The 23636-nt window shown below is 39.9% G+C and overlaps 1 long non-coding RNA gene across 1 annotated transcript; it reads right to left on the bottom strand.

The window, feature by feature from the left end:
* Positions 1 to 2584: 2584 nt before the first annotated feature.
* On the bottom strand, positions 2585 to 18632 carry LOC138719564 (uncharacterized). Its single transcript, XR_011337232.1, has 4 exons — positions 18505 to 18632; positions 16038 to 16093; positions 3029 to 3097; positions 2585 to 2924 (listed from the first exon to the last, which is right to left on the bottom strand). It is a non-coding gene; the product is annotated as an uncharacterized lncRNA (long non-coding RNA).
* Positions 18633 to 23636: the final 5004 nt, after the last annotated feature.

Below are 23636 nucleotides of genomic sequence, written 5' to 3'. Positions count from 1 at the left end.
TATGAATCTAAATGACATGCCAGAAATGTCATGCCAGCAGCTAGCAAGGGGTTTCAGAATAAGCACTCTCTGGCCAGTAGGCAGCAAGTGTGGGCTTGTTCACCTAATCAGCTTTAGGGCTCCTCAGTGCTAAGGGGGTTGTATTGTCTTTTTGTCAAGCAGCATCACACAAACCCTCTTCTGGGGCAGCTACTCAGAAACTTCATTTGTTCTCTCAGGGTGTATCCCCCCAAAAAAGTAAGAAAGGCTTGTATAACTGCTGCTAGTTCAGGATGCCTGACAGGTTGTTTTTTTCTTTCAGGCTCCATTTTCAGGTATTTCTTGATTTGCCAAGTTTCACCTCCCTGGACTAAAAGTTCCCTGTTTGAGAAGTATGCATTCTAAAACTGTTCAGCTGGTTTCCAGACTTTGTTCTTAGCAAACACATTTTTGGTCCTAAAATAATAACTATTTAAGAACTACTTTTCTAAGGAGCTCTAATGTCTTTGCACTTAGAAGCAAAACTTGAAATCTGATCATAATTAACATACCTCATTCGCCAAACTGGACAAATTTCTGAGCTGTAAGAGAAAAAGAAAAAAAAACCACTTAGCTCACACATAAGAGAATTGTTAGAAGTACAGCAGGGAAAATTCTCAAAAGTGCCTCTCTTTTGGCTGATCTTTGAAAAAGTTTCCCTCTGTAAATGCATTCCCTGTATTGCAAGTGCGAAGTGATCTGACAAGAGCGAAAGGTAAGCATCTGCCACAGCGCATTCAAATTTTGTGACCTGTTTTGTCAAGTTACCAAAATAAGGATGATCCCACTTCCAAAGTGTGGAGACAGACTCACTGATATTTGAAAAGTACACAGGTACCACAGAAACAACCTGTACAAGTTTTGGACTATGGATGCGTGGAGTTGAGGCAACTTTGTGAAGGAGGAAAAGACAGATACTGAAAAGGGACTGTGAATAAATTAGGAAACAATCCTACAGGAAGACTAACATGTGATCGGGCAATTAAGAGCCTGATCAGACCTATAGATCAAGCTGGTAAAGTAAGGTTTGTATGGATAAGCTCAGCTCATGCATCTCCTAGCTTTTGAGCACTTCAGTTTGTGACCTTTGCAAAGATTCTGGAGGTTTCTACCCCCTTGGCTTGGCTGTTTTCTGAGTTTTGGTACTCATCTTGTCAGTGACAGATTTTGCGCTACCTCCGTTCTTAAGTTTTTGATGAGGGAATTCCATTTTCAGATTTAATGAATCAGGGAGAGCAAGGAAATTAGAAAGCAGAGCTTTGTCAATTTAACATCAGCTTCAGATGAACGGCAGTCATCTTAAGCCAGATTTTCATTTCACACCGTGTGCATATCACTTTGATCAAGCTCCCTGGTGGCTTATGCCAGTGAAAAAACAAGCTCGTACCACCATTGACTTTGGCCCTGGGATACCCAGGATAGCTACATCAAGCTATTCCAGACTCTGTTGGACTGGAAGAGAGTGTGAAACCAAAACAGTAAGTAAACACAACTTCTTTTATTACCTCATCAAATAACAAAAGAAAAAAATAGTATATTCTTCAGGAGAATTCTACAGGAAGAGAAATTGAGTGAGATTTTTCTCTAGAGAAAAGTCTTTTCTCTGTAGTCGTGATGTTGCATAGCTTTGGTTGCATTCTCATTGAAATAACCAGAGATTCTGTTATCATCTCAGTTCTCACACTCTTACAAAAGGCACCTGTATATATTACTACGCAGTTTTGTAAATGCTTTGCTCCCCTCATCTGTTGTCACATTTTCACTGTTAAAGACTCAGGGTCACCTGGAACAAACTTATGGGTTTTTTAAATACTTGATTATGCAAAATACTGTTATTTATGGTTAAGGCTTCACTGGGAAGAATGACAGTTTCGGTGCCAGAAGCACTCCTATGTCATACTGACTTGTAATAAGCATCAGCAGGCAGTGGATGGTCATTTCTCTCACTGTCCCCTGAGGCCGTGTTAATCAGCCCTTTACCTTCAGAAGGCGTAACAATGGGACTCCCATGCTGCATAGTGTAGGACTGACAGATGATCCCAGAGAAGTACTATTGATCTTCTATATATGTCCCCAAAAGTTATCTCTTTCTCTGATTTCAGAGGTGTCCCTAGAATAGGGGTGCGTAGGCCAGATGGCTGCCACGCACATCAGGTGGTTTAAAAGTTGCTGCAAGCAACTGGGTGCTGAGAGCACAGTTAGATGACCACAAGTCGGTACCTCCTTTGTAAGGTGGAACATCCTGCAGCATGTATGGTCTCGCAGAAAAGGTAACGGCTGAGGTTTAGATAATACCAGTTTCTATCAGCTTATTACTGTCACCCCAATTCCCTGAGTGCTTTTCATTATTCACCTACTTAAGGCTGTGGTCCCAGACACTAAAGAAAGAGGATGCTGGGAAAGGGAAATTATAGCCAGATGCCAATGGGTGGTCAGAAGACTACACCACATCCCGAGAACAATGACAAAAAGCAAACAGAAAAAAAAGAAGCTTATAAGAGCAGCAGAAAAAATATTCATAAACTGAATTGTGAGGATTTAATAGGAAAATCAGGGCAGAACAGAAGGTGCCATAAGGGACACAAGCAAACTTTCTTGTTTCAACACGATAGCCATCCTTTCTCACACGTGTGCAGCCCCGTCCAAACGTGCAGTCCCACAAACATTTTAAGCTGCTCCCTCCTGCCAGCAAGAGAGTTGTTATTACAGCAGCCAGTGCTGTGCCGCCTTGATGAGCCCCCAGAGAAAGCCCTCTCACCTCTCACTCACTCAGCGGCATGCCAGCCGATTCCCCACACACCTTACTACGTGCTCTGAATGACGATTACATTTCAGTTAGTGCTTCAACCCTTTCTGGGTGTAACTTTAGCTCCCTTGAGCAAACGCGCACCTGCTTTATACTGCGTCTGCAGAATGGAAGAAACAGGGCCTTGAGTACAGAGATCTTGTTAAAACATGCCATAGGCAGACCAGGAGATACTATCAAGCAGTTGAACAAGGACCAATATGCCTTCAGTCTTGAGATTCTGGTATCTCTCCTCTGCTGGATCTGCTTGATTCCAAGTTGCAAAGCGTTATCCTAAGTAGGATGACAGACATGCCCATTGCTAATTAATGTTATTATTTTATTACTGTTGGTACTTAACAGCCCAAGACATTTTAGCTGATTGAGATCAGGTAACAGGGTTATTTCTTTTATACCTGGACTGTATGTAAGTGTATATATATGTAAGTGTGTGTGTGTGTGTGTGTATATATACATATAAAACTATGCAAATACTTCAGTGTAGAGATCATTCAGTACGCAGGGTTTTCCTTAACACCTCTCAAACCCATTTTTCAGGCTTGCTGTTACACAAAGTAGTAAACTGACCAATAAACAACTGACCTTATAGATAAAGTGAACATTAAGGCTTTAATCAACAACGCTGTCAAAGTATTTAGAAGAAATTAGTTTATCATACATAGCAAAGATGGGTTTCTCAAGACTTCCAATGAAAGCTGATACAGCCATTATCTGATTACTGTAACATACACTCAATCACTAATACAAAAGTCCTCTTTAATGATCTTTCTTTTATGGCCACAACCATCCTAGGAGGAAACCAGGAGGTGGGAAGGGGAAAGTATTGCTTCTTGCTTTTGTTTATGCCAGTTCTAATGGGGTTGTGACACTGAAGAATGCTAATTTGAGACTGATGTTTATTTCTCAGCCCTGATCTCAAGGTATGGGTAAGCCTTACCTACTTGCTTTGATGTCCTTAGGACTAAATCATGCTATTTGAGATTAATCCAGAGGCTGTATCAGTATTCTGCAGTCACAGGAATTGCCAGTTGGCATATTGAAATAGAATCATGGAATAGTTCGGGTTGGAAGGGACCTTAAAGATCATCTAGTTCACCCCCGCTGCCATGGGCAGAGACACCTCCCACTAGATCAGGCTGCCCAAGTCCCCATCCAGCCTGGCCTTGGACACCTTCGGGGATGGGGCAGCCACAGCTTCCCTGGGCAACCTGTGCCAGTGCCTCGCCACCCTCATTGCGAAGAAATTCTTCCTTATGTCTAGTCTAAATCTGCCCCTCTCCAGCTTATATCCATTGCTCCTCATCCTATCGCTACAAGCCTTTGTAAACAGTCCCTCCCCAGCTTTCTTGTAGCCCCTTCAAGTACTGACAGGTTGCTATAATGTCTCCTTGGACTTTTCTCCAGGCTGAACAACCCCAACTCTCTCAGCCTGTCCTCGTATGGGAGGTGCTCCAGCCCCCTGATCATCTTTGTCCTGTGAATCCACTCTCCCTATTGTAGCTGTGCTGAACCAAGTCCTGTTACAAGTAAGGAGCTGTGCCCTAGCATCTGCTTGGAAATGATGATCCTGCTCTTCAGTAGCAAAAATATGGAGAAAGTGAAGATGCATAACGGGCCTGGTAATTATTTCTTAGGTTTGTTACAGCAAACTGTACTCTGTTGTTATTTTGCTGCTGGCTTCTGCTAATAATTTGCTCTCAATTTTTAAAGAATAGACCCCAAAAGAAATTTGTAGGCATCTGGCTCAATCAAAATGGAAAAAGTCATAACAAGGAAACTGTCTTTCAGAAAGAGTGAGGACTGTGTTCTCTGAATGTAGATTTTTTTAATGACTTTGGATCTTGCAGATTATAGTCATTATGCAGCTATTTATGAGGAAGTATTATTGTTGTCTTTGTCAACAAAAAAAGCCTTGAGAACACTGTCACCCAGGATTAGTATTACCACAAAATAAATGTTCTCTCAATATTTTTGTGGATATTTTCACAAGATCACTAGAGAACCTGAACCCCACTATCACTGCAAATTAAAAATTATTTAATAGTTCTGCCTGTGAAAAGGGTGTTGTTTTTACAGTTGGCAGAGACCTCAGACACCGAACATTTTGTTTAACAATATGTTATTTTCTTCTGGTAATTCTAGACAAATCACAGGCATTATTTTATGATTCTTTAAATGTCTATGTTATTCTAAAAGCACTAGTGTGAGTGACTAAATAGTCACCTAAAATAGGTATTGTTTTTGCATCTTAAAAGCAAAGAACCAAGAACACCAATTATATGTTTACCTCAAAAATATGATTGTCTTCATTTACCACTCAATTTATCTCACAAGTTTTAGAGCTTTGTATCTCTTTGGAGAGAGTTCCTACTGTGCATCATTTAAGTCTCATGTAAACTCTAGGCTAAGTAGTACATTAGTCTTGCTCTGAATCAGAAATTAAATATATCCTTTGGGAACACTTCTAAATATTTTTACTTTAATGACTGGAGCTTTTTAGCCTTTCTCTTTGTTAAAGCCAGTCTCCGAATTCACTTTTTGTTCCTCCCTCCATCATTCCTTCTCTTGTCTGGAGAATCTCAGCTGCTAAAACCCACCACTGCCAAAGCTGCTGTAGACTGTGGACAACAGAGAAAGTTCAGTGGAACAGGAACGCTCAAGCTTCCCATTCATGCCATGCTGTGACCCTAAAATAATGGAGTCACAGCGGACCTGAAGAGTGCATAAAAGAAATGGACCTTTAAGGAATGTATGTTTTCACACACTGACAGAGGTACTAAGCTCCCACGTCTTCCTACCATACGAACTGATTCGTTGTGTTTAATTCTATCTACATTCCTGTGGTTCACTTCCTGCTGCAGCCATGATAAATGTCCTTTTATATTTAGGGATTTTTAGGGCTACTCATCTTTCATTTCTATTGTTATCAAATCTGTATTTCAAATATCTTTCTGCATCCTGCTCATTCCACTGTGATATATGAGTCTACAGATAATATATGCACCCCATGCTTAAATACACCCATCCTAAGCCTTCAGAATTGAGTTTGCTGTTCCCTTTGCTGATATTCTTCCTCGGTCACTGCATCCCACAGCAATCACTTCAGCATGATTTTTTTATCTGACCTTCCTCTGCGTTTGATCCAACTCAACCAGCCCATTCATTTTTCCTAACAAAACACTGGAAGTTTCCAAATGATTTTTGCTTCCCAGGATAGACTTCAAAATGGCTACATGCATAAACATATGTACATTTACATACGTACAATGGCCATTTGCTTGCATAGTGGTCCTGGGGGAGACCAAACCAGAGCTGTCAATAATATAATCTGCTTTACGGTACAGGTCACAGACAGGTCTGAATGGCATCTTAAAGATTTTTATCCATCTCCCTTGACTCAGATTTATATGCTAAAAAGAACAAGTCAGGTGAGATGAGTCCAACTCATAGTGCCCAAATGATCTGTTTGCAATGAGAACGATGCATCCGATACTATAAGAGAGAGCGTGCAGAGAAATGAGAGGTTCCTGAAGCACAATCCAAGACTGATCCAGTGAACAGCCAAAACTCCAATACTGATCAGTTTTACAGCAGACTTAAATTAAGAAGCAATACGATTAGCAAGGGGGAAAAGCAATGGAAAAGGGAAGACTGGAAGAGATATGAGTGACAGTAGTAGTCAGTTGTTCACAGCAACCGTGTTCAATGCGGTAGATGTGAATCAAAGCACTTTTAGTTATTACCAGGTATAGTTTATGTATGATCTCTTAAACTACAAATAAAAGCCTCTCTCCTTAATTACAAATCAAGCTAGGTACCTTTGGCAAGGTATCTTCCTCAAGCATTGCAGTAAAAAGTGGATTTTGAAGAAGGATTTAAAAAGCTGGGATGCCTTAGAGATCCTTATGGAAGGAGAGAAAATGAGTATTACCAAGGGAGGGAAAGGTGGACATGATTTGAATCCCTGGTCTTCCTTCAGCCTAGCAGACATGTAAGATCACTGTCTGTCACTATGGAACAGTCTGCATGAGCTGTAAGCAAGATGAACTATATTGTCTATCCCCAGGAATCTCTAGTATGCAACTCTTATTTTCTTCCCCTTTAAAATACCTGCTAACATTTCTTTCACAGTAAATCTTGCAAACAAGATGAATAAATAAGTTAATAGTAACGTATAATTATCATAATTACTCTAGCCCCTACTGCAAGACAGCTCTTCAGAGAATTTCACAACCCATTCACCTACAATCACAATGTGTTCTCCATTGACCCTGACATGTTCCTCATTTACAATATTTTGGAGGGAGAAAGAGAGCAAAAGAGAGAACAGCCATAAATATATGCTGTTCATAGAAAGTAGTCAGGTCTCAGAAAATATACTCCAAAGAACTATTCTTTTCCATTTTAACAGTTTCCTCTGGTTCAATTGAATTTTCTTTGCTTACTGTTTATTTTCTCTGTACTTTTTAGGTTTTCACAATTCACTGATATATCATTTAACAAATTAAGAGTTCTCAGGATCACATTTCAAACACTTGTTTTTCCTTGTTATGTTTCCACTTATTGAATTAAAAAAATATTATACTTTAGATTTCACATCTATTGTTGTAGTTACGAAATGTCTCTTTCCTCTAAGTAACTTAAATTCCTGGATGTTTCCTCCCTATTATGTGATTCTATTTGATTATACATTATGCCAATAATGTAATTAAAAAGTAAAATATCAGAGTTACTCTAGAGTGAGTTGTCCTAGAGCTTTAGGTCACCCTGATTTGGGGTGCTGGAGAAGTCAATGATGTTATTAAGAAAGTTTTACAGTCTTCATAAAAATCCTAAGCTTATCCTCCTTAGACTTGTGCCTTTTTAATTTCCATACCACTCCAAGCCCCATACCTGCAAATACCTGCCCATAGGGAAAATGGGACCCTCACAGCTGGCTTCTGCCACGCTTCTGGCAATCTCTCTCAGCTGGATACAGGATACTGAGATGGCTTTAATTTATTCTTTCCTTTTTATCTGGTGTAAAAGAGCAAAAGGGCTGAAACTCTCACCTTTTCTCTCTTCGTTAAGGATAATGTATTCAGATCTCTCTGAACAGATGTGCCTAGTACTGTCTGTGTGTTGTACTAGAGAAAGAGTGTTACTTCTTGCATCGCTGGAAATTATAAACACTTTTAAGTCAATGCAACCAAGTTTCTAATATATCTTGCAGTCCCTGTCTTGAAAGAGGAATTGCCACAAGAGGTACTATTGAAGATTGCCCAACAAGGGATTTCTGGAGATCACTTTTGTACATTTGGTGTATATTTTAGAAGGTTTTTTTTTAACTTGTAAGGAGGAGCATTAGAATACATAGGGATGTGCATATACACATATGTCTCTAATATCATTTAATTCCTCCAGTGCTTTTTACCTAGAAGGATTTATCTTGTAGGCTCTGAAATAGACCTAGCAAGCAGGGAAGTCTGCTGGCTCAATAATAGTGATAAAAGTCAGACATCGTAATGCTTCCACTTCATTAGGAAGCTAGCTGTCTCCTGGCTGTGGCTGGTTATGACCCAGGAAAAAGTGTATACATGGCTTGATACAACATAGACAACATAAGCTATAAATTCATGATCATATGCTGTTTATCTCTCAAAAGAACAGTTCTCTTGCTTCTAGTTCTACATTGTTTGATTTGGGGTAGGAGGAAAGGGAACAGATGATTCAGTTCCTATAATTTGTAAAAAGCATCAACAATTTTAACCTGCATTTTCCTTCAGTCATATTCTCATCTCAGTTAAAGCATCTTTTTTTATGTTTTCCTCCGCTGACTATGACCATCCTTTAAAACACTTGAGATGAAGTTGGGTAGATCAAATAGAATACAGAATAATAATAGAATCTGCTTAAGCTCTCACAGTATTATCAAACATCAGTGAAGGGGATATATTACTTCCCCATTTAATCAAAACTCATTTTTGTCCTCAGCTGCCATACACACATGACAGACTAAAGCATACTAACCACAGCAGATAATTAGACAGACAAAGCTTTTGCTTTAGGTGATTGTGTGTTAGTAGGAAAGTCCGGTGTATCAGCTGCTCTAACTGAACCTCTCTGGTATCATTTTGGTAAGGAAAGGTGTCTAGTGCAATGTTTCACCTGAAGTTCTGGGTTGAGAGCCATATTTTGACAAGACATTGAAGCTCTTCCTAAAATCTCTACTACTTTTCCCACATATAGAAGCTGCATTAGTGTTCAGTAATATCGCTCAGAAAGAAAACAATACACCTAGCTAATCCCACTTATTCACTTCGCATTATACCTTACTTCCCCTTTATTATAAACTTTTCTCCCTCTGCAATAAATTGATCCTTCTTATTTTTTTTTCCTTTTTAGTTTTTCTGATTCCAAACCTCCCACTAAGCCTGATTTGCTGTTTCTGCTGGGCCACCTAAACTATGCTGTGTGTATTATACCTCAGGGTAGATCATTAATTCCTACTACTTTGATTTAGCTGCAGTCTCATTCAGATTCCTGCATCATTTTATTTCCCTTGATTTTTTTCTGCCAGTTTGAAACTCAGCTTTGGTTATGCCTCCTTAAACATTAGAAGAAAGTATATTTCTTTTACTTTGACCTCATTTTCTCACCTGACAATACCTGGCTTTTTTTACTGATGTCTCCCCAAATAATGGGTTTTTTCCATTTAGTACTAAGGACAGCATTTCTGTGTTTCAGCAAAAGCAGCTGTTGGTGTTCCTATTGTTTTCAGAGCCATCCTATGCATCTGCCTGTGCAATTCTGAGTTCAGTGCCAAAACAATCTGGGAATTTGTATTAGAGCTAGAAAGCTTTTCAACTATCTCGATAGCTTAGCTGTATTTGCTGTCACAGTATTAATATGGGCCAGTCAATTCTGCATTCCTCAGTACATTTCTGTGTTCTCTGTTGTGCTCTGGATCACTGTTGGCCACTGGTCTCTAATCAGATATGTTCACAAGCAATGATACATTCATCAAATAGCTGGTAAAATATCCGTTACTATGCAAAAATTCAGATCTCTAACTTCCAGGCTAAACCTACAGTTTAACCATTTTTATATTTCATTCAATACTAACTTCCTTCACATTTTACTCATTTCATCCATTCGTATTTGTCCACAATTGCTTGTCTCGGTAGTTTTAGCTCAGTATAATGTTCAACAAACCACCACATCCACTGCAGATTCATCAAAAACAGCATCTGATTTAACAAAAGTGGAAGCTGGCCTGGCAACCCTGGAGATCAAAGTACACTAATGTATTTACAGGAGCTGAACATGAACCGTACAGTCTTCTACCATGTTTAACTGTGTAATGAGTATCACTTCTTATTCTGGGAGGCTGCCTTTACAGGTCAGTCCTTCAGTTCCAGCACCCATTTAGACCTGAGTCCAGAAAGCAGATGACATGCTAGCTATGGTTACAATTTTGTTTCATTTTGTACATATCTATTAGTCTTCAAGAGTTATCAAGGCACCCAAACCACAGCAAACTGTATCAATGTTCAGTTACTACTAAATGGAGCCACAACAACAGTGATCTCTTCCATCTCCACAACCAGCATCTATTTTTTAAAGAATATATAGATTAGAATTACTTTCTCTAATAAAAAGCCATGAATGTGCCTACTACACAGCAGGCAAGACTTAGGAGCTCATTTTCAAAGAAGCTTTGCAACGCTCATCACTATGGGCTGTACAGATTTGTGCCTGGGAAAATTTTGTTCTCCTTTAAGTATTTGCCTTCTGAGTCTGGCTTCAGTGCACAGACAGAACAGACTGTGATAAGGAACCAGAGGTGAAATTATAAAACCAAGAGGGTTTAGTAGAAAAGCAGATATCTGAACTTGCCATTTGGTCTAACCAAAGTCAAAGAGGAACAGTTCAAAAGCTTAATTACCGAGAATTTTAAGGGAGAAAAGCAGAGGAAATTGAAATGCCATTTAGTTGTTTGGATTGGGCAAGACTGCATTTTCCAGAGCAGGCAGTAGGCAGGTTATCATGGATGTCATTATCAGCAGAGCAGGAGTTATCAGTTTGTTGTGCGTGTACCTCTGACAGATGGGGTGACACCATCCTCTGGCCGGTAGGAAACTTCTGTTCTGCCTCCCCTTCTGTCCCTGACACTCCTTCTTCAGTGTGCTCAGCCATGCCCTGATTGTCAGCACTCACAGCTTCAGCAGAACAGGCATTCTGGCTCACGGGAGAATGTCCCCTGTATTATCTTGGGCTTTGCATTAGTGTAATGCACTAAGAGCTTTTATTTTATTTATTTTGGCTGGATAGTGGGTGTGGATTAACAGTACATAATACTGCTTTACTCCAAGGCTGTTGTGTGTTCGCTTGCTTTACAATCCAGCCACCGGCTGGAATTTCCCAAAGGCCTTGCACCCCCTGCAGCTGGGACTAGATTTTCAGAAGATTTCTGCTTCCACATAAGCACCTAAATAAATGTCAAGGAGCCCTGCATGTTGAACGCTGTGTGGAATGGTGCTATGAGATTGGCTCTTGAAAATTGAGCCCTGTGAAGTGGGGATTGTGCTATTTACTATTTGTGATGCTTTTTCAGATGAGACTTAAAATCGTTCCCAGTATTTTCAGTCATCAAAGATCATAAAGGGCTATGTGCCACATAAATAATTGCATCTCTGCCTGCCCTACTCTCTCTGCAGCTCCTTGTACAGGAGATAACTTTTTTCCTAGCAGAGGCTGCGTCCTCTCATCTGAGATGCTGAATCCCTGCAGCTCATAAATGGCTCACCAGAGGTAGTGGGGAAGGCTGGATCCATAATACAGATGGCACAAGGGCCTGAAGTGGTGACTTCATTCCCACAGCTGATGCTTTACTTCGGGATTCATGCTAGTGAAGGATGCTGGGTTTGTGTAGGTTATTATTTATGCCAATACATCATCTGTATTGTTCCAACCAATTCAAATAAATTAGTCTTTCTAAGACTTGAACCAATTCCTGAACTAGTACAGTAATTATTAAGTAGTCTACATTCAAAGTTTTTACAGTATTGCCTGGTTTTGTAGGAAGGATTTCATGATGTAGGGAATGCCACATTAATTTTACATTTAATAGTGATATTTCATTGCTTCTAAAACTTTTCACACTATCTCATTTCTTGTAGCCATTTCTAAGTCATATTTTTTTCTGCCAAAATGACATGTTCAAAGAGCTTTGGCAAAGTTTGAATGAAAAACTTCTGTGAAAACTAGGATGTTGAGAAGCACTTCCCAAATGTGAGAGAGAGACAGCAGAGTGTTTTAGAGCTCAATTAATTATGGAATAATTCCTGCAAACTGTGGCAGTAATTAATGAGCAAGTAACATGCAGTATTTAGAAGTGAACAGCAGTTACCAAACACAATGCATTGTTTTATTACTATACTACAAGAAACAGCCCTGTACCCATTTATTGATTATAGGTATTCCCCTAGTTAATGATCTGTCTTGTGATTATATCGTCTAATTCTAATCTGAAATATGACTATTTAAAAAAAAAAATAGTGCTATCTTTCTTGCATGTCTTCACAGGAGAGAGAAGCAAGTTTCTGTAAGAGTTTGCTTGGGTTGAGAAAGCAGCTCTGATTAATTTACAGAAGACAGTTTGCAGGACCACTGGTCCAGAGAAATTAAGACTTTACTGCCCATCAGGAAAAACGCATGATATAACTGGAGGGCCCACAGTGCTTTCCTCATACCTGTTCCCTGGGGGGTACAAGTCACTACACCCATTCTCCAGCCTTTAATCTTTGTGAAGCAGTTCATACGCAGCCCTGAGCACAGGATGAGTGCAACCTGAACCTTTAGCATGTTGTGAGGAAGATCTCCCTGGCTTCTGTACCCATCTCTGATCTGGTGCTGAACAAACTTTTGTTACAAATTGTGTGTCATCAATGATTTTTTTCTGCTAGCTTGTCCAATCAGCCCCACCAGGCAAAATCTACTGACATCACTGACCAGGAAGACCTGTTAGTACATCTCCTTCAGCTCCTCCTAGTTGTAGATCATCAGGGAAGACCCTCAAGGAATTGACTGTTTCTTCCAGTGTATTCTTCCACTACAGCTGTTAGGTCAGGAGGAAACCAATGTCAATTGGCAAGTCTATGAAACAGCATATATTGCCTTAAAAAGAAGGGAAATAAAAAACAGATGATGATGAAAAATAAAAAGAAGAGAGATGTGATCATAAAAGCCCAGCCAAATCTGGAGAACTGGACCAGGAAAAGTAGCAATTTAATTTCTAAATGGAAGAAAGCTGGCTGGTTCACACCAAACCACAAGGAAATCTGAGAACATTTTTACACGAAGTGTCACTATGCTTTAAAACTCAAGGTTGCTTTAGCACCTAGATCCCAAAGAGAATCAGGTTCTAGAAACACACTAAGACTGGTGATTTTCTGTTAACTATTAGCAATAGGATACAGAAGTTAACTGGGAAAAGAAAGCCTTTGTAAGGCAATGTACATCTACTACTTAGGGCATCTGCCCAAGCACTGGAGAATGCTTCGGTATGTTCAAACTGAAAAAAGTTGAAAAGCATTGCTAGGACAGTGGGTCTATTCACCCCAGAAAGGCATGCCAAGATCTTTAAATGCACTAAATATTCTTACTTTTTTAAGCCTTGAAGTGCTTATAAAGGTCATGAGAAAAACTTTTGGGTGCTAACTTACATGATTTGTCTTAGAAACCCTGTTTCCCAAATGAAGAGCGTCCAGAATTTGGCTACCAGTAGCAAGGACTTCAGCTTATCTGACTGCTCTAGGGTAGGTAGCATGTACTTCCTAACTGCCACCTGTAACATCCTGAGCTTGTTGCCCTGTTAAGACTGCAATCTTACTACAAAAATAATTTAAGACCTGAATCACTGACTCTTGAAGAAGGAGCTCAAGTCACAGCAGCCTTGCTGGCAACAAGCTTTCTTCCTGAAGGCACCTGTGCTTTGGACTTGCTTCACGGCTACAGCCTAGCAGGCTTAAAATCAACCAGCTAGCACTTGGCATCCAGCTCTACACTGAAGACGGTCCAATTTTCAGATACAAAGGAACTGCAACAGCTCCACAGAAGTCAAAGATGTGGGTGCCTGCCACTCTGTATATTAGTGTACTTTCATGTGTCTGAATCTACAGTTAGTTGGACTTTTTAAGAAACATTAACCAAGTGAGTGCACACACCATTCAAAGAAAAAACATGCGATTCATGTAGTATTGCTAAAATATATGCAAGAAGACCACTAACAAATTCAAGCTCCCATGTGTATGCTGTTTGTTTTTTTTTTCCCCTTAGGTGTATTAACAGTCTTGGCAAGAAGTGTGAACCTGAACCCAAAAGAAGGCTCATCTTTCCTCAAATCCCTTCTTATCTTAAATAGTGGAAGTATCAAGTATGAACGATGGACAGGTTGAGACTGATCTGCCACAGGGGCATTATGATTTTATTACTTATTTCTGGGGAAAAAAAGGAGCTACTTTTACAGATGCCCATAAACTGCTTTTATTTTGCCAGAGAATAAGAAAAAAAGACAAATGCTGAATGTATGAAAAAACAGCCATGGGATTGCATTTCTTTTTCCTCACTTTCTTATGGAAAAGAGAGTGTTAAACTGCCATCCGCTAAAAGTGGGGATTTTATGCTGAGGTCTCCAAGTCAGTGAATTTACATTTCGTAAGAACACCCTGAGGGGCTTTCAGCTACTTTGCTTAAAAGGTAGACAGATACATTTACAGCAGCGCATGCAGAGCTCCATGTGCTAACATGGCCACATAGCTGCAGATTTGCTTTCTGGCACATGTGTGTTAGGGGTTACTTAGTTCTAAACAGGTAATGCATAAGGACACTTTTATGTGTTGGCTGGGAATACAGTTCAGTAAAGAATGTGACTGTAATTACCAGTAACGAGGGTATAAATTTCTGATCCCTGCTTTGTTGGCTGAATTTTGCTAGTGTTTCTAAGCATTTACATTTCACAATTGCCTTATTTATAGCCTGAAATTTGGTACACTAGTTTTTCATGCATGTGAAATGCTTTTTATTGCATGTGGTAGGAAACTACTCCTTCACAAACTAGCCTTCTATAAAAATATTATAACCAATTTAGTTTAAAATATTTTAATGATGTAATAATAGATTATTAGAGATTTTCAGTTTGAACACATTAACCATATAGATTGTCTTTTCCTTATTTTGAATAAATAAAGATCTTGTATTATTGTGTTCAAATTCATACAGTTGCTGCAGGGTAATAATTTGTAAATAAAAAAAAATCTCTCCTACATTATCCCCCCCAAACTGGGTTATATCAGCTACATGCACTTACAACAGGAAATCTGGCACATTAGTTTGCCCACAGCTTCAACCACCCAATGTGCAAGACAGCAGTATTTCATTTCCATTCCAAAGCCATTCAAGCAACTTGTCCGTGCAAATCATTCCATCCACTTCATCATGCGGGTTGAGCTAACAGATTTTGGGGCTAGGCTGTCATTCACAGTGGGACATTTGGAAATGTGCTTTTCTTGGATGGTTGATTTTCCAAGACTAGAGACTTGGAAGGTAGGCATGTGGCAAGGCTTGGACATCTGGACACAGAATCACGATCTCCTACAATTATTGAAATCATTAACTAATAGCTGAATATTATATGCTTCCCCAGCACATGGGAAAGACAAAACTTGTCCTAGTTCTCTGGTTTTTGTCAGCATCCATCATACTTGCATCACAGTCTGGGACTAGGCTGTGCAATTACTGCAGTAATAATACATTCCAAAGCTGCTCCCTTCTGCAGACAGAGCAATGCCTGTCTTCAATAACATTTTATATCATTTAAGAATAGCTCAAGTCAACTGAAGTCAATGTTTTAAGGCATTACATTGCCTCACTAGTCAAGTCCTAAAACAAGTTATCAAATTAATATGTACCTTTGGTGTTGACTTGGCTTTCCTCAGTGAATGAATTGTGTCCTTTGTTGACTCTTGTTTTCTAAGCCAGAAGATAAAATTTCCAGGCCTTATTTTGGTTTTAGACCTTCACTTGAGCAGAGCTGCACCAGATTTATACACATATCAAGGAGATTGGACTTTGCCTCTTCATTTTTAATTTGAAAATAACTTCAGTGGAAATGTTTAAAGGTAAGGTTCTGATTTTGTATTTAAGTGGTTTATAATGAACATGTCAGTGATACTTGACTTTCCTGGAAATACTTTCTGCAGAATAGGCTGTGGTTGGCCGTGATGGATCCTAAAGGAGGAAGGAGAGGAAAAAGCAGAGCAGCCTATTACAACAGCAGAGCCCAAGAAGAGCCTGCTCATCTCTTCCCACTTGCTTAAAAGAACAGACAGCATGAAATGAGGTGAGGAGGAAGCAGATCAGAGTCCTACTCCACTCCACTTTGACATATAAAGGTGCGAGATTACAAGAGGGTGTTCCATTGCTCATTATAATATTATTTTCCTTAGCATACTATGCAAAGTATATGTAGCAGCAGTCAGACTTCAACCCCCTCTTCAAAATGAAGCTAACTTTTGGCTTTTACTACAAACATCACAATAGCAGCTACTCTTCAAAGAAGAGCCTGCACCATCTTCAAACTGTGGAGAAGAGCATATGAGCACAAGTGAAGAGTCTCCTTGGTAGGCGTGATGCCTCTCTCTGCTCACCCAAACACATAAAACCTTCACCCTGCCTACTAGTAAGGTCTGCCTATAAACTGTGCACGACTGGATTTAGCATCTATTGGACTACAGCCTGTTTCATTTTGGTTGTACATGATGGACAGGTAAAAGGATGTACTTGAGAAGTAATGTCAGGAATATAATAGTTTTGTTTCAAAGACAGGAGGGGGAGCCCAGTTTCAGAGCTGACTTCCATTCCAGTGTCAAATGGAAATGTTTTTAAAAGTGAAAAAGCTAAGAGGGGCATTTGGACATATTCACCACAGGACTGCTAATAGCCAGGTGGTCAGTTGGCTTGCTTATATGTGGAAAAGATGAGTTTAAATTCATTTTCCTGCCTTTATCCCTACTGGGACTTTGGTCTCTGTCCCCTACAGTGGATACTAGAAATCTAACCACCGGCCTGCAGACTAACTCTTTGGATTGGGGAATGGCGAACCATTCACACAACAAAACACCTCTGACAATGCTGAGAGAAAGTGGGAAAGGCAGGTAGATAGTCAGATGTGCAGTATAAATCACCTCTGCAGCCAGGCTGGACGGTATTTGGAATCACCAGTGCCCTAAGTGGTTACGCTCTTTCCCAGGTAGTCATTCTCTCTTACCTTTCTTTACTAAAAATTCCAGCCTAACCGTAAGAAATTCTCCCTGAGAAATTTTCATTGAAACCAGTGTACTTCCATGAAACATTTTGTATTTTTGTAAAATGCTATATTTTGACAGAAGAATGTTTTCTGGAAGGCTTTTGATTTGTTTTTATTTCCCCCCAAACAATTGTCATGACAAGCTCTAATGGATGCTAGGGATGTTTTTGACAATCCAGATAACATAGAGAAACATCAGCTCAAAAGCAATATCAAGTCTTAGGGCCCAGTTCTGGAAGAGCCCTTTGCTTATATTGACACTCTGACTGCCAGCTTCAGCACAACACCTCAGATCATTACTCTGTCATTCTTACCATGTAATAACAGAGAGTTTGGGTCAAAATATACCACCCTTCTATGCCATCACAGTACCTTTAAAAGCCAAAACCTCTTTCTCAAAATATTTCACCCAAGGCACAATGTAAAATTTCTATAAAGAAGAAGGAGCGAATGTTCCAGACTGCATGGGCTACTCTGAGATACCGCATTCTATTGATAACAGGCCCCCATGGTACCAGCAGCTGTGTTTCCCCAAAACCTAAGCCATGGGTCTGAGGAAGTTTAGAAGAGACAACTTTTCACGCAGTAAAGAACTTTTCAATGTAATAGCGGAAACAGAAATCCTTTGTTTTCCTCAAATCTCAAGACGGCAGCTTTTCATCCCATGTTCAATCAGGGAACAGCAGAAATATTTAAAAGGAGAGAAGAAAGGCTTTGTTTTTACACAGTCCTAAAGCTGTTTCTCCCTCCTCCTCCTCCCTTGTATTTCTGACAGAATTCTAGGCTCCATAACATCAAGCAACATTTATTAGACTTGGATTCACCATGATTTTATAGGCAGGTGTCTCCATTAAGAAAAATCTGCTGTGTGCAACTTGTACATTTAAGTGGACGTTACCTCTTGAAAAGCCAGATTGTCTTATGCTTGATTTCCATGTGGTTTACACCAGCAGAAGTGTGATCAAAGCGTAATTGCAATATTCTGAGCAGTTTTTTAAAGGGGCAGAAAGAGCTGCATATAGGCTTCCCTGGATTTCAAGTTGACTTTTGATTAGCTTTTTGTGCAGGTATTCCAGGTGTTGCCATTAGCTAGACATTCTGATTCTTGCTTTCTAATTATATAGTCCACAATTACTATCACCTTCCATTTCATTTTTGACATGACATGATCTATTTGCAGATGTATTTTGGGTACTTCAGAAACTAGAGCTCCAGCTAGGTATGATGCGACACAAATTGTGTGTTGCAAATTATATGTTCAGGTCTCAGGAGCACAGCTTCATTCGTCAGCCTCCCAGGGGGGCTGGGAAGCGTAACTGCGAAAGCCACTTACCTGCTCGGTGAGAAAAAGGTACTGAGGCAGCTGGCTCTCTTCTGCAGCCAAACAGGGGTGGAAAGATGCAGCCCATGACTTGCTGGGCTGGCTGCTGCAGGGGAAGGAAGACACAGGAGACTCCTCGAGAAGGTTCTTTAGCTGGAAACAAAAAATCAAAAGCCAATTCTCCCAACTTCAATGTCAAGCCGAGTAACATAAAACAACCAGGACCCTCATGAATCTTTCTGGCTGTGGTGGTGGCAGGCTGGGACAGGAAAATGGGCAGGCAGGAGTGTGGCTACCTTGTCTACCTAGGGTTCCAGTGTGAGTCAGCCACAGAGAGAAGACTTGCAACGCCATTTCTAAGCAAACAGCAAAGTACTTTGTTCCTCGGGAATCCTGACCAAACTGAGCAATATGCTCAAATCTCAGGGAATTTTGCTTGTTATTTTGGCCTCTAAATAGTACCAGTTCTTGAGGGAAAATGCTGCTATTGCTTATATAGGCCCCTAGCCACCTTCATAAAACTAAACTACCACTGAAGCAGCATGTCTTCCCATGTGGAAGAGAAACAGCAAGTGCTGCACGAAGTACAACCATGTAATGCTTTCAAGTTAACATAAATACCAATATTTAGTGTCCTGTAGGCACTAAAAATACCTACATTGGGAAAAAACAACCTACACTGAGTAACAAAAAGACTTATTCACAGACAGCAAAATTAAAAGCTACTGAAATAAAAATTTCTGTATTTCTTTTTCAGAATAAGTTGGAAGTAAGTCATGTCCTGAGATGTATCAACGAATTTAAATCTCTAATGCTCTTTAGTGGTATTTCCACTACAGAACATGACAAACAGCATAAGCAATATTTTTTTTCCTCAAGTGACATCACATTTTACATTATTTACACCTTTGCTGACTAAAAAGCTAAGCTGGGAAAACAACTGTGTACAGGAGTACAACACCTTATTTCTACTTTGAAACAAAATTGGGATGATTTTGAATTTAAATTGAGAAAGACTTGGCTAGACCTAAGCATGCTTAGTGCATGATGAATTGGTGGTATATTTCTGGTTTTCCCTTCCTCCCTTTTTCACTTATAGAGCCCTCTGATAGAGCATACGCATCCTAACAAATTGTTCAAAATGTCTTCAGGACATACTATGAGACCGCTGTTTACCAGGACTTAAAACAGACAGAAAAGAGCCCAACTCCACAGTTTTCTTTATGGATGCTATTCAAAAATGACAGCCGTTTTGTGAGAGCATGGTCCACCTATCCCATTCCACTAACATTATTATAGAATCATACAGTAGTTTGGGTTGGAAGAGTCCTTAAAGATCATCCAGTTCCAACCCCCCTGCCATGGGCTTGCCTAGCCACTGTGGTTTGGCAGCCTGTGCCAAACGAGGGAGTACTGGTTTACTTCAGAGCCTTTTACTTATAAAAAACAGCTTTCAGTCCAAGCTCAGGATGAGCACAAGCTCTCCTTTTAAAAAATCCTAACTGCAGGCTCTTTCGGGATCAGAAGTGAAGTTGGGAAGTAGAAGAGAAGGATAAGAGGACAAATTCCAAGAGCCACTCTCTTGTATACTGTCTTGATCTTCACCAAATCCAACACAGACTCTCCCCTAGGTTAATCCTCATACCTAAACACCTGCTTAAGAGAAACAGGCAGGAACATAGCTGCAGCATCTTAGTTATGTTTCCAAAAGAGAATTTGTCCCATCTTGAAAAATGAAGCCTGGAATAAACTAGGTTGTAGCAGAGTGATATGGATTATACCTACGCTGGCAATGTACTAAAAGGGATGTATTATATGCAGCTTGACGAGGAAGGAGGTATGCCTCATATGAAGCAAAACATGTAAAAGCAGAGATAGTGGGAGAGTTTAATTATCTAGATCTCAGAGTGGATTACATTAAGCGGAGGAAGCAAAGCTTGATCTGGTACAGGACTGCTTTCTAATTTAATGTGTACATAAACCGGCAAGGAAGAGAAGAATGCCAGATGTGGTATTAAGCCACACGGAGAATATGATTTAGGACATTAAGGTATCGAATAATATAAAAAAAAAATAAGGTGGAAGGAACAATGACTGCTAAGCTAAAACAGCATCTGCAGCAATGTTTTCTACTCCTGCTATAAGGTGTACGTACCCTCCAAAACTGAACACAGGGATACGAGCTGCTCTGCATACACACACTGACAATAGCTGGGCCTGCGAAATCTCTCATCCACATCTACACAGCTCAGCTTCCACAAAAAGCGCTGGTACGGGTGATGTGTGTTCTGCAGACAGCTGGCAAGCCTGCATACAGTCCATCTTTCAAGCAGGCTACCGAGACCTCGTAGATAAACTATGGTAGTTCTACATCACCTCTGCCCTCTCTTGATCTGCTTAATGATCTGCAAAAGCAGGCGAATAACGCCTGCAGGCCTGTTTTTGGTTTTGCTGTCTCTGGAAGGTGCTTTCCAGGTCACAGAGCTGTCGGAGTCACCTCTCTTGCATACCAGAAACATCCCTCCCAGGGCAACTCCCCTCTCCCTGTAGACAGAGAGCCTCACAGCAGGTCTTGCTAGTGTAACTTCTTGACATGTAGAAGGAAAAAGTTTATCAGATGGGGGCTTGTAATGAGAGTGGGATGGAGCATCACACAGTAAATCAAACACAGCCACATAATCAAACACAAGAAGGTACAGAGATGCCAGGAAAAAAACTAGCATAGACATACAGCAGTAACAGTCTTCTAGGAAGAATCATAGAATCCTAAAATGGTTTGAGTTGGAAGGGACCTTAAAGATCATTTAATTCCAACCCCCTTCCCCTAGGCAGGGACACCTCCCACTAGAAAAAAGAAAAAGGGAGTTATTTGAGAACCAGGTCAGATTTTTTTTTTTTCCTGAGGATAGATAAGCTTTCCTCCAGAAGGTGTTCAGGCAAGTTTCAGTTTTTCCTTGCGAATGCCCCACAAAACATTGTGTAGAGCTCTTAACACCAGGCAGCATCCCTGCTATGCTGCGCTAAAAAGCCTCAGGTAATTTATGAGCTATTGCACTTACAAGACCAGATTCTGGTCTCACGCCACATGTTGTAAACCTAGAGCCAATTCAATACATCCGGATCCAGACAAGTTCGCCACTCAGGCCTCAACCACGGTTTCAGTTTCCTCTACTGCGTTATTATTATATTACTTAGCAGGTCTGCCGATGACATTGCATTCAAAATGGAGCAATTATAAACACTGGCAGGAAACACTGGAGTAGCAAATGCCTTTTAAAAAATGGCAAGGATGTGAAGAAATTCAATGGAAATCTTTCATCTGATATATGAAAAGCAGAGGACTGGGGAAGGAATCAGTGGGGCCACGAAAGGGAATGAGTGAGAAGTCAGTGACAGATGAGACTGATGCTGCGCTGAGCCTGAATTAATATCCTTTGCCTGAGTATTTACAGAAGAAGCTGAAGGTCACATCCCGGAAACAAGGACCCATTTTCTTGAGGGGGAAAAAATTAAATGTTAAAAGGCTTTATGATCCATTCTGGACAGGTAGTTAATTAATTAGGACTATTAAAATTTGACAGGACCCAAGACTTAGATTAACTGCATCTCCAAAGTTGGAAGGAAATAGCAAGGGAAATTGGCAAACGTTTAGTAACACTGCTTGATAGCTTCCTGTGGAAGGTATATCCAGAGATGCCTAGAAGGTAGCTATTCCAGATTTACTTCTTAAAGCCAATAAAATAATATAAAAAAAACACCCAAACTTTTTTTCCTTCTCTTTTTAAATCAAAGGAGGATTTAGGAATCAACTCACCAGTAATCCCAACCACAGCCACAGAACGGATATTGGAAACATTAATATGGGACGGGGTTATGCAACATGTAGAAACAACCAGCCCAGGGAAGGAGAGGCATCTGGATTCACGTCATGTCTGTCAAACGTGCTTTAAGTTCTTTCAGTACTCTACTCAACGGAGAGGCAAAAGTGAAGTGACAGGCATAATTTATCCAGATGGAAGAGATTCATTTGGTGTCACACCCCAAAACCAGACTGATCTGTAGAATCAGTAAAGCACGTCATAGAAAAAGCACAGTAGTAAATGGCTTCAAAAGTATCTGCAGGACAAGGAGCAGGGTGTCAGCAAAACGGCATGGTTCAGGGTGACTAAAGGGACAGGAACAAGGCAGCACTCCCAAATTTCAGCACCATACCCGCTTTTGTTCAACTTTTATATAAATGGCCTGCAGGGGATATAATTTTTTAAGTGGAATTTTTTGCTGATAGCACATAAGTGTAAAATGGTGTACAGAGCAAGCAAATTTAAAATGATTTGAATAAATTAGGCTTATGGACAGATAAAGGGCACATCCAGTTCAATGCAGCAAAGAAAGACATAATGACTGCAAGGCACCAAATATAATCATAGGCAGGAAAAAGGGAGGAGAACAGGGAATACTGACCAGGGAAAAAGATATAAGGTAATTTGTGATAAAATTAATGCCCAAAATAACTGCCAGAAACAAAGACAGGCAAATTCTTCATGCTCAAAAAGACAAACAAAATTCTTTATACTACATGATGAGTTGTCTTTTCAGTAAAGATGCCTGCACTCTCAAAATACTGAGATAAAAATCCAAAAGTATGAAAATAAAGAGCCGCATTGTCTCAATAAAGACACAACACGAGAAGACTTTTAAAATATATTTGCCTCTCCCCTAGCAAACAAACATGCAAAATTACTTTCTTGCACTTTGAATGTTAATTTGGGATCTCTCTCTGTAAAAAAATCCCCAAGAATAAATAAATTGAAAGGTAGTTATTACCGGTGAAAACAGCCTTTCTACTGCAAAGGTTATGACATTAACCCAGGGAAAAATTCATGAATATTCACAATCACCATTTGTCATTAAGAATCATAAAATGTGAAATGTTGAGTAGGGCTTTAGAAAACTCCTTCAGCTTACTAAATTCCCTCTTCACTACTTGCTATTATGCTAGCATATTCCACCATATTTTTTGGCACGGTGTTTTACAAACCAAATGCCTGCAAGTTTTCCTAATCCATTTCTATGGGGAAAAGAGAACAAAGATAGAAATCATAGAGACCTGCAGAAACCTGCTCAGAAATGAACAACTAAAAATT

Source organism: Phaenicophaeus curvirostris, chromosome 4 (assembly GCF_032191515.1).
Source record: "Phaenicophaeus curvirostris isolate KB17595 chromosome 4, BPBGC_Pcur_1.0, whole genome shotgun sequence".
Classification (NCBI taxonomy): Eukaryota; Metazoa; Chordata; class Aves; order Cuculiformes; family Cuculidae; genus Phaenicophaeus; species Phaenicophaeus curvirostris.
This window is presented reverse-complemented; position numbering and strand designations above follow the sequence as displayed.